This window comes from Seriola lalandi, unplaced genomic scaffold (assembly GCF_002814215.2).
Source record: "Seriola lalandi dorsalis isolate HSWRI2012SDOR001 ecotype SW California unplaced genomic scaffold, Sedor1 jcf7180002054885, whole genome shotgun sequence".
NCBI lineage: Eukaryota > Metazoa > Chordata > Actinopteri > Carangiformes > Carangidae > Seriola > Seriola lalandi.
The window spans coordinates 2,976,608-2,991,751 of NW_019525437.1; positions in this window are offsets into that span (position 1 = coordinate 2,976,608).

The following is a 15,144-nucleotide window of genomic DNA, read 5'->3' on the forward strand; positions in this document are numbered from 1 at the left end:
AAAAGTGTTTTACGTAACCAGTAACTTAAGATGTATGCGGAGTGTTTCCAAATTTAATCCGAAGCTTTTCCATCTGTCACGTAGAGCAGACACAGCAGCAGAGGAGGTGGTTTATTTTTAGCTCATCATTTTGAGAGTTTCTGAAGAAGACTCTCAATGGTTGTTTTAACTGGCCTAGGATTAGTTGTCATGGCTTCAGGATGATGAGATTTGATGGGAAAGACTTTGAATATTATTAAGTAGGGTTAGTTGTCTAAACCCAGGGACACTGACCAATGAGCTGTATTTACAGCTGGATTGTCTCATTTTCCAACAAAGAAAATCAGAAATGGAAAATACCTAAAATGTATGAAAGATTCTACATTCAGTAATACGTCATCTGCATTTATTGTGAAGAACTGACAAACAACCAGTTCACAGCTTTTCACTGTCCTCTAAAAAGCTTCCTACAAACCCATAATTGATTCTTGCAGTCCTCACAAAGCCTCATGTTCCCTCCATACTCATGGGGACTGAGTCCTATCCTCATGTGACCTTCTACTGTACTTACAGAGCTGTCTACTAACAGGCTTTGTACTAACCCATCCAGCCTTTCTACTGTCACAATGCGGCTTTATGTCCTGACAAAATCTTGTGTTGTTCTCACAAAGCTTTCTCCAGCCTGATCATTTCACTGTCCTGTCATTGTGTTTTATTCCCAGCGGTGGCCTTCCAACGTCCTCTCAGCTACAATCTCAGCCTGGCTTTCACCTGTCTGTCTTCATAAGGCTCTCTGCTGTCCAACTGTGGTTATGTGCTTTACCCAAACAGCTTTTTACAACCTCATCATAAATTTTGAGAGTCTAAAACCTTTTAGTGTCTCATCATCGCTTTTTATTGTCCATTGTAGCCTTCTACTGTCCTCACAAAGCATTCCATTCAGGGTTTGAATTACGGCGGTTACGGGGTATTTAGGTAAAAAAAAAAAAAAAAAAGGAGGTAAAAACAACAGTTTGGGGTGTGGAGGGTTGAAACATTTATATATATTTCTGACCAGTAATTGTAAATATTACAATATATTTCCCTTAGTCAAACTGAGACACAGTAGGTGAATGTGAGTAGCAGTAGCTAACTACCTAGCTTGTTGAATACACTTTACTTTCTCACCTTCTAGGTACCATCTGAGTTCAACTGGACTGTGTCAAGAATCTACAGATGAATGCTAATGTTAGCTAGTTTCTAACTTAAGCCTTTAGTTAAGGTGGCCAGATTTCTGTTGGAGCCGTCCCTGGAAATGTCCCAGTTTTTAACTGTGAATGAAAAACATACGGGAAGCAGAGCAGACGGGGAAGCAGGGGTTAAATTTGGGTCAGAGCCAGATATTAAGACCATTTGGGGGAAAGTGATGAATATCAGCAAATCTGTTATCGTAGCTCTCGCAGGTGTTTTCACTGTGTGAGTGAGTTACTATGGTTACAAGGACGCTCTGTGTCTGTCGCTCTGAAACTGTCTCATAATTTCATAGCAGGTTTTAAGGTTAGTATGCTTTTACAAAATCATGAATGCAATTGTGCCTTAATACTGAAATATAGTAATATAATTTTACATTTTGGTGAACATGATTAAAGAGAGAGGAAGCAGAGCCTCCTCCATGAAGAGATATAATTATATATGTTTAATAGGCTTTCTGTGCACACAGGATAAAGTGTGAACATCAGAGCACAGTTTGTCTGTATTATAATAATCCTTGATCTGAGGTAATGTGGGTTAAAATGATCTGCTGTTGAAGTTATGATTATTGATTCCAGTATAACGTTACAACTACAGCAGCTGGTGGAGTGTAGCTGCTGTAGTTGTAACGTTATACCTGTGAGTAACATAAACAGGTGACATTAGATAGTTCATTTCATTCATCCAGAGTGTTTTACTTTGTTATAGTTCTAACTCCGTCTGTGTGTTGAGAATAACAACCATTGTTTAACCAGGTTTAATCATCCAGATCATTCTGTGATGCATTGTAAGACTATTTCATTTATATAAATGATTTGTCTTGTTTCAGGGTGAAGATGGTCTAGTAGCCTGCAACCTACTACCATTTTAGATACAGGATGGTTCTTTATAAATAATTTCAAATATGAAACAGACATTCTTCTAATAATCACTTCCTGTCCTGATCCTGATTTCTTAGTTTTCAGAGCACCTAGGTCTACTTAACTTAATCCAAGAGGTTAAGTGGTGTAAAAGTGCAGGAAATCTGTTGTAAAGAACAATATTTTTTTTGTGGGGGAGGACCCCCAGACTCCCCACCAATTACATAACTTTCCAGGTTTGCTCCCCCATTTTAAAACATAACCAGGAGTCCATCCAAAGACATTCCTTCACAATAGAACAGTAACCCTGATAACCGTGTACCATGTAACATCTGTGTAAACTTATGATCAAACGTCTCTCCAGGTGGGATGGGGTCCTTCAAAATCTACGAAATACCCCAGCCCCTGCAAACAAAGGTTCCCCCTCCTCAGAAATTCCGATGCCCGTCTCTAAGCATAGTTTATTACAGTACATAACAGTTACCATGGTCAAAATACATGAAACCTTCTTGATATCATATAATGTTAGCTAGTTTCTAACTTTTCCTTAAGTTACAGTTTATCTAACTAATTTTCGCTTGCTGCTAGCGGGCCCTTTCATTGGCTTGTCATTTCATTACCGATATAAAATGTCATATATGATCTAATGTTAGCAAACACTGGTGCTCCGTCATGACCAGTAAGACAATGGAGGATTAGTTGTTGTAACAATATGTTTATTATTTCATTTTAATAGTCTTTTGTGTGGCTGTCACGGTTAAACTATTCATTTACCATTTTGATATTAGCAATATATTGTAAGGATTGTAACACTAAGGATGTGCTTGCACCTTTTGCCCTAGAGAAAAAGTTGTCTCCCTCGATTGTCATTGTATAATTCATTGTTGACTGTTTCTAAATTTCATGGTTGGACTTATTTCTAAATATCGACTCTGATGCTCCATCCAAAAGAAAAGGGCATGTGGAAAATCTTGCGTACCGAACACACATAGCAACAACAGTTGTGGCATCTTCCACCAGGCGTGCCTAACATGCTGTGAAAAGCCATTATGTTCTATCTATACATCTGTCATCCATGTATCATGAGTTCACCAGTCAAATGTGTATCAGTCCAGCGCACTGCATACACTGCACCACTAGTTCACCTCTGTAGCACATAAAAGCTGCATAAACCGTGCCTGCCGCAGCTGTGGGCCATCACAGGAAACAATAAAAATACTCTTAAATTGCTCTGACCTTTTTAAAGAACATTATTTGCTCCACATCAAATGGCCTCCTTGGTTAACTTAGTCCCTCAATGCACCTGGGGCATGAGATCTGTGTGTTTGTTTGCGTGTGTGTGTGTGTGCGTGTCTGTGGGCAGATGCCACTTCGAGATCAGCCCCTCTATCATAGGAGTTTAATAGGCCATAACAATAAAAGAGGCATATTGAGCCAGCCCTGGGGAAATCAGCACAACTGTACAGCAACTTCAGACACGCACACGAAGAAGGAAGCAAGGAACAATAGTAGTGACCTAATTTAAAGTCTGTGCTGTTCCCTGCTTTATCTCACATCCCTGTTTTCAATCTCACCATCTACACTGCTGCCGTTTGATCGCTGTGAGTTATGGCTTTCAGCTCAACGCTCCAAACAAAGACAGTGAGGAAGGAGTACACTTTCTGCGTGTGTGTGTTCACTTGATGTATGTGTACTGATGTGCAAAAAGGTGTGTGTGTATGTGTGTTTGTGTACATGAGGCCCATATGTTGCATTATGCAGTGGGACTGACATCTGTGTCAGTCATGACAGTGGTGGCTCTCCCCGTGTCCATCCCTCTGTGTCTCTCTTCATCTCGCCCCTAAAAACTTCCTTTTCATCTGCCAACAGCTGTGCTTTGCCCTTCCTGCTCCTCTGTGCTTTGTTGCGTTATTGTTTCATGTTTGTTTGTGGAGGACGGCACTTCAGAACTTCACTCTTCATGAAACAAAGACGTTCCCTTGTTGAAGGCGTCTCAGGATGTTTGTGCAACACTGGCTGTGTTTTATATTCTCTATACGGTTCTTATGCTGAGTAAAATGCTTTTTACAAACGATAATTTTCCACAGCAGAAATTGTCTTTTAAACAGAGCATCAGTATCAATATTTAGAAACATAGATAAATGCAGCCATGATTTTCAATAAGACTTACAATGAACAGTGGAATATGACAGAGGGACACTACAAACCCCAATAAAGACGGTAGAAATCCACATTAAGACAGTAGAAAACATTTTGTGAATTATAGAGAGCCTTCTGAAGACAACAGGAAGTCAATGCTGGTGAGCACATACGGCAAATCCTATAAGGTGAGTAAAAAGAATTGTGAGGACAGAAGAAACCTGTGTGTGGACATTAGAAAAACCATGTTAGGACAGTAAACACCCATGTGAGGACATTAGAAATCCACGTGAGGACGTTAGAAACCTGTGTGAGGTCAGTAGAGGACATTAGATAACCATATGAAGTCAAGAACAGGTTGAGTTGAGTGATGATCTTTGATTCAGCAGATGTGTTTGTGTGTGTAGTGTGAGCTGTCAGTCATCCCAAAGCGGGCTTCTGACCCATGAACTCTGATGTCTACTCTCTGTGTGTGTGTGTGTTATGAAGATACATGTGATTCATCAGACTAGTGTGTGCTGCAGGGTTATACATGTCTGTCTGTGACATGCCTGTGTGGAGCTTCTCACCATCTATCACACTGCAAACACTTTAAAGGAGCTCATGGGCAATTTTACACCCAACAACCAAAGTGTGTGTGTTTCTGCACTATGTGCCACTCGTCAGTGTGTGTGTGTGTGTAGCTTTTTCAGGGAGAGTGTTTAAAAATTCAGCTGACCTGCTGTCTATACTTGTTGGCCTGATGTTAAAGGGACACTTGTAACCCTCTATTCTGAACCTGTCAATCATATGCAGCTTGGATGATTGACAGCTGGGGGCTGACAGAGATAAATGACAGTGAGTTGATGTTAAATTGACTTGGCTCCATGCTGGCCTCATTCTCTTTGAGAGAAGCTGTGATTCGGACATGTAGACACACAAACAGTCAAACAGCTGTGATCGTTTATGATCATGCAATCACAAAAATTCAACTAGTCCCAGAACATTGCTTCAGTCAGTAATTGTTTACACACTATTATACTTCTTATATTTTTGCTGTGCTGTTTGTGGTAACCACTCTGTAGTTCAAACAGGAGGAAATGCTGCAACAGAGGGGACTAGCTGCTAGCTATAGCAGCTTCACAAATGAAGCTAAAACCATGAAAATAGAGTTATCCAATCAGTTGAACTTAAAAAAAAAAGTTTTTATGTTGGAGGCAGTGAAAATTAAGTTCTTTTGACCTGTGGACTCTTACAAACTAAAGGAACATAAATAATCAAGGAATAGACAGACAATCAGACTTAAAGGTTGCTTCAAAGGTAGGGAGTGCTTGTTTTATCAGTCATCCTTCACCATAATTTATTACAGTACAATAGTTACCATGGTCAAAATACATGAAACCGGAACTGTCCCCCTATTTTATTTCATAAGCAAAAACATTGGATATTTTAATGATAAATTGACCATTGAACTGATTTTCATTTTGGAAATCTGGTCACCTTAGTTTATTGGCCAACATTAGCTTTTTACTTCTTGTGATTGTATTTAGGCTTCAAACATCATGAAGTGGTGTATGCTACCATCAGGGTTAGCCTACAAAAATATGTCATCCCTGCAACTCTCTATGGGTTTGAAGGTGATAACTATGGACAGGGTAGGGAACAGCGGAAATTGTTGCAAGATGGACTGAAATATTGATGGTTTTGGTCTTTTAATGGGATCCCAACCCAACTGGTCAAGGTAGACGGCCATCCACCCTGAGTCCAGTTCAGCTCAAGGTTTCTGCCTCTGAAAAGGAATTTTTTCCTTGCCAGTGTTTGCTCTTGGCAGGAATTGTTGGGTCTCTGTGAATAATATTACAAAGTGAAGGTCTAGACCTGCTCTATTTGGAAAGTGCCTTGAGATAACCTCTGTTGTGAATTGGTGCTATAGAAATAAAATTTAACCTGACCTTTGATTTTTTGATAAGAAATGACAGAATAAGTAGCCTTGCTCTTTAATAACTAAGTAATATCTCTCAGTGAGTTCTTAAATTATATACAACAGAAGTAAACTGTCAACTAATGAAGCTCCATTAAGGCTTCTTTTGAAAATGGTTGTTGTATGGCAGGTTGGTCATAATTTTATGCCTGTTATATGACTTAAGTAGAGTTAGTGATGTACAGCTGTAATCTTCTGAAAGGATACTACAGGGCAGGGTCACACACACATGCTCAGAGACTTCACATTCATATTCAGCTATTGGGGTGTGCATTAGGTTTGGAGCGTGAGGTCGTGCAGGATGCTGTGCCGCGAGTCGAGATTACTCCGTATTCAAGGCCACTGCTTGCTCCGACTCCGTGGCTGTGAATCCCTTTTGAATTTGCCATTAAGCAGTGAATAGGGCCGTGGGGAATGAGCTGGCAAGCTACGCGTCTTCCAACGCCAGCGCTGATGGAGTGCTGACCCTCCGCATCTTTTACAGAATTCTTGCCGAATGGAACGGTCCAGAGGTTGCAAATTGAGACCTGGCTTTGTTCAGCCGATGATAGGATTCAGTGTGATTCATAGAGCCATTACCGAGCTCCTTGAAACACGTGTGTGTGTGTGTGTGTGTGTGTGTGTGTGTGTGTGTGTGTGTGTGTGTGTGTGTGTGTGTGAGAGAGAGAGAGCTCTGTCCACACTGAATCCCACACACTGAGTGTAATGGTCCAAGGGGCGCAAATGGAGACATGTGGTGTATTATTGTTGAGCTGATGATAGGATTCACATGCACATTATGGGAGTTCTTGTGCGACACTGAAAGCTGTAATGGAACAGTGTGAGAGTGTGAGGAGGATGTTTTATGAGAGAGGAGACGGTTCTTTTCTTCATATGTCACCATTTTTTCTTACCTTGCTGGTAAAGGGTGTGTGTGTGTGTGTGTGTGTGTGTGTGTGTGTGTTCATCCTTGGACCGTCCCTCGGCAGTAACCCTGATATCATTTCACAGTGTGGTCAGTGTGGGGAGAAATCTGATTGTATTACAAGTAATCCAATCACAGCATGGTTTTTACAGTGTGTATGTGTGTGTGTTTGTGTGTGAGTGTGTATGTGGGGATTCATTGAGTTGTTGCTGATGTGCAATCGCACTGTAAGACTTAATATCAGGCTCTGTAGTTTCATTGGGCTGTTTCTCGCGGCTGTTTGTGATCACATCCCTTTGACACCTGTAAAGATTTTCCATTACAGGAATTAGATGACTGCTCTGGTCCCTGAGGATGAACAGCAAGCAGAAAAACACATGTCAGAAACCAAACCTAAAGACGTTGTCATTGCATTCATCTCAATCTCATATGTATGTGTTTGACTTTGACCGAGAGAAGCATGATTTTGTGTTGATTTAAAGAGCGTGGCAGCGCTGTCGGCCCTGTGCCACGGCCCTCTCTGTGGCCCCAATCAAGCATTAATGGACAGAGCAGAAACATCTTGTGACAGTGTGGATTTCGTCGGCGCAGTGAAGGTCAAAGGCCCGTTAGAAAACTCAGAATCATTATGTAGGTGATAATTAATTTGTGATTAATAGTGACCTCGTCCTCCAGGAAAGCAGAGACTGAGAAACGACATGCTTCAGACACACAAGAGGAAGTTTACATTATACATCCTGTTCATAGAGAGCTATAAGAGATATAATCAAAGCAGAGTGTAATCTATGTAAAGACCCACTTCAGGCCGCTCGGGGGTCCATGCTTTCATCACATCTTCATAACATATTGAAGATATTTCTATTCTTAAATCTTCACCAGTTTGTCCTGAGGTTGTTGTGAAAAGAAAAGTCAAAGGGATCATCCTCTGAGGTCCTGGCACCATGCACCAAAGCGCTGGGTCAAACAGAAAAAATGACGACTTGGAAGGTCAGAGGTCGATATGTCGGCAGTATCACTATTTGCCACATTGATCGATGACAAAACATGTTTAATGAACCTAGAAACAAAGTGTCCTGAGCCTCACAAACATCCAGAACCTGCTGCTGAAGTTTCATAGTCTAAACCATTAAACGATCATTCAAAGTTTCAGGTCTGATTTACTCTAACACGTTTTTCTGGTTATTATTTCTGCTCGTCATTGTGGCCATTAATAGATCTGGTCCCAAATCAGATTTAATGTATGTAACGCCACAGTCCTTGTTTTGTGTTAAAATACATTTTAATATGTTACATAAACTAAAAATGAATTAAAGTAACTAATTAACAAAAGACATAACGTACAAAAGCTTCAGAGCAAGAAAATTATATTCAAACTACTAAATAAACAAATAAACAGAATCATTGTAATAGTTTCAGACGAGCCCACAGCTCGTCTTTGCAGCAGGTTATTATGACCCATAGTTACGTTTTGTTGCTAGGTGACATCTAGTGGTCGTAGTAATGATGACAGGAGCAAAGAGAAAAGTGCGGTGACGTAGTATAAAGAGAGACATAGTCCACTTCAGGAGGAGGTTGTGGTGGATGGATGAATATGACACAGGAGAGCGCTGTTCGATCCCCATGTCAAACTAGCAGTTTATACTGTAACCATGACAACAAAGATCGTCTAATGTTGAGAAAGTACTCCTTTTAACCCAAACCACCATCTTTTTCTAAACCTAACCAAGCCATCACTGTTATTATAGTAACCATGGCGATGAAGGTAGGTACGCCACTTGCAGTATAGTCTGTGTGTTTATTATTGTAACCATGACAACCAAGGTTGGAGGACTTGTTGTGATAGTTTAATAATGTAATAATTGAAAATATAAAAACAAACAATCAATTATGGCTCTTACACACACGTAGCAGGTGTGTGTGTGTGTGTGTGTGTGTGTGTGAGGGAGAAGAGAGGAAGGAACCCTGTCCTGCATCACACTGACAGCTGATTACATCCCTGGTCCCTCATCCCGACTGTCCTCATGCAATAACTATCACAGGCACACATACACACACACACACGCACACACACGCACACACAGACCTCGTATGATGAAGCCGAGAGTGCTACATGAGGCAATGACCGCTGTGTCATATTTCATCATAGTCCTCTAAACCTCTCCACCAGCACACACACACACACACACACACACACACACACATACACACACATCCAAACACATTAAGCCAAGCAGAGAATACAGCCGAGCATGCTGGGATAGCTCTCTGATGATACAGTGACAGGACCAGCCACTGAGACAAATGGGCAACATTACAAGCAACATCAAAAATGTATGTGTGTGTTTCTGTGTGTGTGTGTATGAGAGAGAGAGAGAGAGAGAGAGAAACCTTTACTTGACTTCATCCCTCTGTCACCTCATCATCCTTTCTGCACAATTTGTCTTTCACTGTGAAATTTCTCTCTCTCTCTCTCTCTCCCTCTCTCTCTCCCTTGGCCTAAATTATATTTTTGCTCCAAAGTCAATCTCCTCTTTGTCCATTTACCCTTCAGCTGCTCTCACACTCACACACATGAATCTCTGTTTTGGCAGATTTGTGCAGGAGCACATTGCCCCTCAAAAAGCATCAGTGTCCTCACAGTAGTGTCCAGTAAACAGATCCTGGCAGGCGTCACAGAGAGGAGGAAATCTCTGAACTGTGTCTGTTGATGTTTTTATGTTACTATATTCAATATATAATCTAAGTATATGCATTTAGAAGTTGATAAAAATTATTTATTCAAATAAATTAACAATTTCCGCACCACAAAGCTAGGTTGTAAAAGAACAATAATGCTGGATCTGGCAGCCCTCAAGTACATACACCAGTTTGTGCGATGTGTGTGTGTGTGTGTGTGTGTGTGTGTGTGTGTGTGTGTGTGTGTGTGTGTGTGTGTGTGTGTGTGTGTGATGAGCATTAGCTCCTGCAGTCTCTTGACATCAATTGGCATTAGCAACACTGTTGCCTTGGAACCTCCAATCAAATGATTCCAGGAAGTAGAAGACGATAATGTCAGTGATGGATTCTGGGCCTGTGCCTCCTGGGTTCCTCACAGACACTTTTATCAGCATGAAGGACACATAATTAAGAACACAGAACATGTGTGTCTGTGTGTGTGTTTGCGTGTGAGAGAGAGAGAGAGAGAGAGAGAGAGATAGAGAGAGACACTGCCATTAACTGTTTTTTTCATGTTCGCTCTCTCCAGAAACCAGATAGCAATTCAAAGTCTGCTTATCTCCAGTCAGAGGACACACACTTCACTCTGTGTGCTTCCCTGCGACAAATTTTCTCAGAGTGTTTGTGTGTGATTGAGTGTGTGTGTGTGTGTGTGTGTGTGTGTGTGTGTGTGTGTGTGTGTGTGTTTGTGTGTGAGTCACAGGTCTGTTCAACTAATCGTATTGATTGTGAGCATGGAGTCCTGAAGCTAAGCCAAAAACATTAAAGTGAGTGGAGGGATGGAGGATTATCTGTGGAGCGTGTTGTTGCAATAAAACCAGTTTCTCTCCACAGAGCCTGGACAGTTCATTTGTTCAATTCAAACTGATGGTGGTGGAGAGGGCAACGTTTTGTCTCATTTGTTCACCTGAATACACTCCTTCATCTAACGTGACTCTTTTATGTGGTAGCCATTTTTTTAGTTATTTTTTTAGGCATCTTTGCCCTTATTACAGTTGCAGTGAGAAAGAGGTTTTGATTTGGAGGTGGAGGTGCCCTTCATTCCTCCTCCTCCTCCTCCAGCTCAGACAGTCGTCCTTCTCTCTGAACTCAATCAATACCCACCTGCTTTTTCAGCCACTTCTCTCCGTCTCTGTTCTCCCTCTCTCTCTCCCTGGTTGATGTAATCATTTTCTGATGCTCTCTCATTCATCCTAACTCTGTTCCATCTTCTCCAGTTCTCCCCCGAGAATCTAGACCTCCCATAGATCTGATTAAACAATTCAAAGTACAAGTTTCACTGTCACCACTATTAGAAGCCCAGTGACCAGAGATGTGTGTGACCAGACTTTTCGGCTAAGCCCCGCCTACATCTGGTTGACAATAGATATTTTCATTTTTCATGGTGGTCAGTGTGTTCATTAGAAAATCATGGAGTCGTAAATTCTTGCAACATGGCCGAGAAACTACACCTCGGACCCTGACCGCCTCTGTTTGAGTATTGATACTATATTGAAACCAAAGACAGCTATTTGTCTCCCATTTCAGACCAATAGTCAACATTGTTTCTTTTAAAGGAGCTATTTGTAAGTTTTGCTATTACTACATGGCTAATGTTAGCATTAACAGCTGTTTACTTACCAGTCTTGTCGAAAGCTTCAGCGTTTACAAGATAAAAGGTTATGACTCGTCCTCTGAGCAGCTACTTCATCAGACTGGACGCTAGAGTGACTCGGTATTGGAAATTGACTGACTGGGGTGGGGCCGGGTTGGGCTAGCATGCTAACTTCAGTAGAAGAAAAGAAGTGATAAAAAAAATAGAAGCAACACAAAATAGTAGCTTTGAACTCACAACATTTCCTCAAGACTGGTAAGTTAACAGCTGTTAATGCTAACGTTAGCTATGTAGCATTGGCAAAAACTTATATATAGCTCCTTTAACTATAATGACAATCATTCCTCATAACCTTTACCACATGTTTATTATTGTAACCATGACAACGAAGGTCCTCTAACCCAAATAAAGTACTTATTTTAACCTAATGTATGATCTCTCCCTAAAGCCAACCAAACCTTTACCACAGTGTTTAGTTAGAGACGCTGATTACTGCGGCCATTTTGAAACCAACAGAGCAACAGTCAGTGCTATAAATGACAAGCTGCTAACATCACCTGCATCTTTTCAACATTTGGTGTTTCCTATTAAAATATAACTTGGAGAGATGAAAAGTTCAATAAGAGAATCGTTAACATCATCTTAATGAATGTGGGTGTATTGCTGATCGAAATGGAACACGTCCCATCCCTGCCTCTTATTACATGCAGTGTTTTCAAAGTAACTAAACAAACTGTTGAAATGTTGTTTGTGCTGAAAACTTGTAAGATTCAAATTAACCTTATGACAACTTTCCAAATTAGTTTTGGTTTTTTCTTATAAATTTCCCTCCATTATAACAATAATAACAACAGTGCTGAGGATTAAATGAGAAGGTCATTGTCACGGCTCAAATTAAGGATTAGACACTGGTCCCAGAAGGGCAGGAGGCCTCGTACTGATCAGCGCAGAATTGATTTTTGTTGGCCAGGCGTTGACAGACGGCCACAAAGCTTGTTTATCTGTTCGGAAGCCCCAAAGGAGAGGAGGAGGAGGAGGAGGAGGAGGAGGAGGAGGAGGAGGAGGATGAAGAGGATGAAGAGGGAGAGAAGGTGAAAAAATCGAAAAGGCTTGAAGATCGAACGTCGCACAAAGAAAGATTATATATTTAGGTGTGTGTGTGTGTGTGTGTGTGCATGTGTGTGTGTGTGTGTATGTGTGTGTGTGTGTGTGTGTGTGTTAAACACTAAACTAAATCATTTTGTATAAACAAGTCCCGATAACAAAATGTAAAGCTTGTAAAGCTCTAAAATCTCCTGCTGGGTGTAAAAAAAAGACGACAGGCTGAATCTTCCTTTTGGATTCCCGAGTTTCTCTCGTTTCAGTCAGCTGCCGTCAAATGCTGCATTCAGCTGAGATTGCAGGTGTGAATACAATACACATCCCCGCAAACAGAATCCTCGGCTTGGACAGATATCAGATGGCGGGTTTATTTTCTCTCATACGAGGCAAAACGCTTCCCCTCCCAGTAGTTCGCCGACTATCAGACACACTGACAAAAGAGAGGTTAAGCTGTTGCATTTGTTTGTTGAGATCAATCTGTGTGTGTGTGTGTGTGTGTGTGTGTGTGTTGAAGGTATACATGCTTTTCAATCCCTCACGAGATTTTAATCATGCAGCTGTTTATCAAAATCTTGAAAACAAGTTTGATTCGAAATAAAAAGGAGAATGGAAACAAAAATTGTTGGGAAGATTATTGTTATGATTTGCGTTAAAGGCTGATTATATCATACACACACACACACACACACACACACACACACAAATCCCTTGACAACACCAATCTACATGTGCTCCTGCACCAAAACGAACACGGAGAACAACCAGAACCAACATGTGTAGCTACTTCTGACTGATCGCTAAACGTCTGAAGCTGAATACAGAGAGACTCAGACACACACACACACACGCACACACACTTACCCATTTCCTCGCGGGTATCATGTTCCCACCGTGACATTCCCATCAACAGCATCATTAGAGAACCTGTGACTGTAAGCCATAGACACTAAGAGCAGAGTCTGTGTGTGTGTGTGTGTGTGTGTGTGTGTGTGTATGTGTATCTGCAGTGTATGATATAGAGTTGTTGTGTGACTGTGTGACTTACACCTCACTCTAATGGTCTCTGTATTCAGCTTTAATCATTTAGCAATTAGTCACAAGAACACACATTGGTAATTATAAGTGTGACAAGTAATGGTATGAGTTCATTAGTCATTCTGTGTTTGTATGTGTGTGTGTGTGTGTGTATGTGTAAAGATGTACTGCTGTGAGTCAGTACACAGCGGCTGTTATTTTACATTTAACAAATTATCGGTGATATTTTCCTACGTCGGATTTATTAGCTGGACACAATAGTCAAGTACAGAAAAACACTGAGGATCAAACCTGGTGCAGTGACTGTGAACTGGTTTATCTCTTCACTAGGAGCGAAGCAGTTTCCTTCTTTGTTTTAACGATCAGAGCTCCGGTTTCTGAAGACGTCTGTGGCCTCTGTGATGATTTGAAGTGGTGATGCAGCTGATGGTGAAGCACATCTTCTGTCATTTACCTGTGTTTATGTTGATTTTATCAGATAACATCGGTGAACATAAAATAAGGATCCAGCAGCCAGGCTATCTGTCTCGCTCCTCACCAGATGTCGGTGTGATGCACAGTTTGGTGTTTGACAGATGAAGCAGCAGTCAGCCACAGTAACCAGCTGAGCCAGCTGAGCCAGCTGACTGCCAGCTACTTTAATCACCCACTAAACAAAAAGTTCAAAAAGCTTCTTTAAAAGATGTATTTCACCACTACACCACTGTGTTCTGTGAAGTGAGTTATACTCCAGTCAAAGTGGCTAAAATTGGATGGTGTCACATTTCTAATATGATCAATCAGTGGTGATCCACCCTAACACTCCCACACGCCTCCAGTCAAATATGTTTGATCTAATGTCATAAATTCATCAAAAATGAATGAATAACACCGTGTAATTTTGTTTCTGCAATTTTGTGTCGCTACAATTTACAGATATCTCCTAAACCTCTCACATGCCGTCTATCAGTAGATGCTGAATTTACCAATGTCCCCTTAACCTATCACATGTAGACGACAGATAGATGCTACAATTCACAATGACCCCTGAATGTATCAGTAGACACTATAATTTACAGATGTCCCCTAAACGCCTCACCTGTAGGCTGTCAGTAGATGGTACAGCACACATCATCAGGGGCCCCACCTAGGGGGGCTTCAGAGCAGCTGTGCTCCCATGTAAAGGGCCTTTATATGAGGTTTAGGGGAGTTTGTAGTTGTTATTGCAAAAATTGCCAATATGAGGGGCCTTTAGGGGCCCACCTTTCCCCTTGGGAATCCCAAACACTTGCCTAGTTTACCTCCTATTGAAGCACCTCTGAGTTCAGTATCAGACATTCAGACAGATTCCACTGAAATGAGTGTATTTCATTGTAAATGTAGCAGCTGTGACCCTTTATCTTGTTGGGAGACGTCTACAAACATTTTTTTGTCGCCTCTTAACGAAGAATCAGTTTGAGTGCAGAGCAGGATCCATGACAGAGACACAGCTCGTCATGTTCCGTAGCTTTCACAAAGATTATTCACAACTCATCTTCACAGTCACGTCTCAATTCAGCCCTCAGCTTCCTCCTGTGATCCGCTGCTTCACTTTGAATTACAGGGAGGTGAAGATGATGGGAGGATGAAGGACGAGAGGCGATGGGTG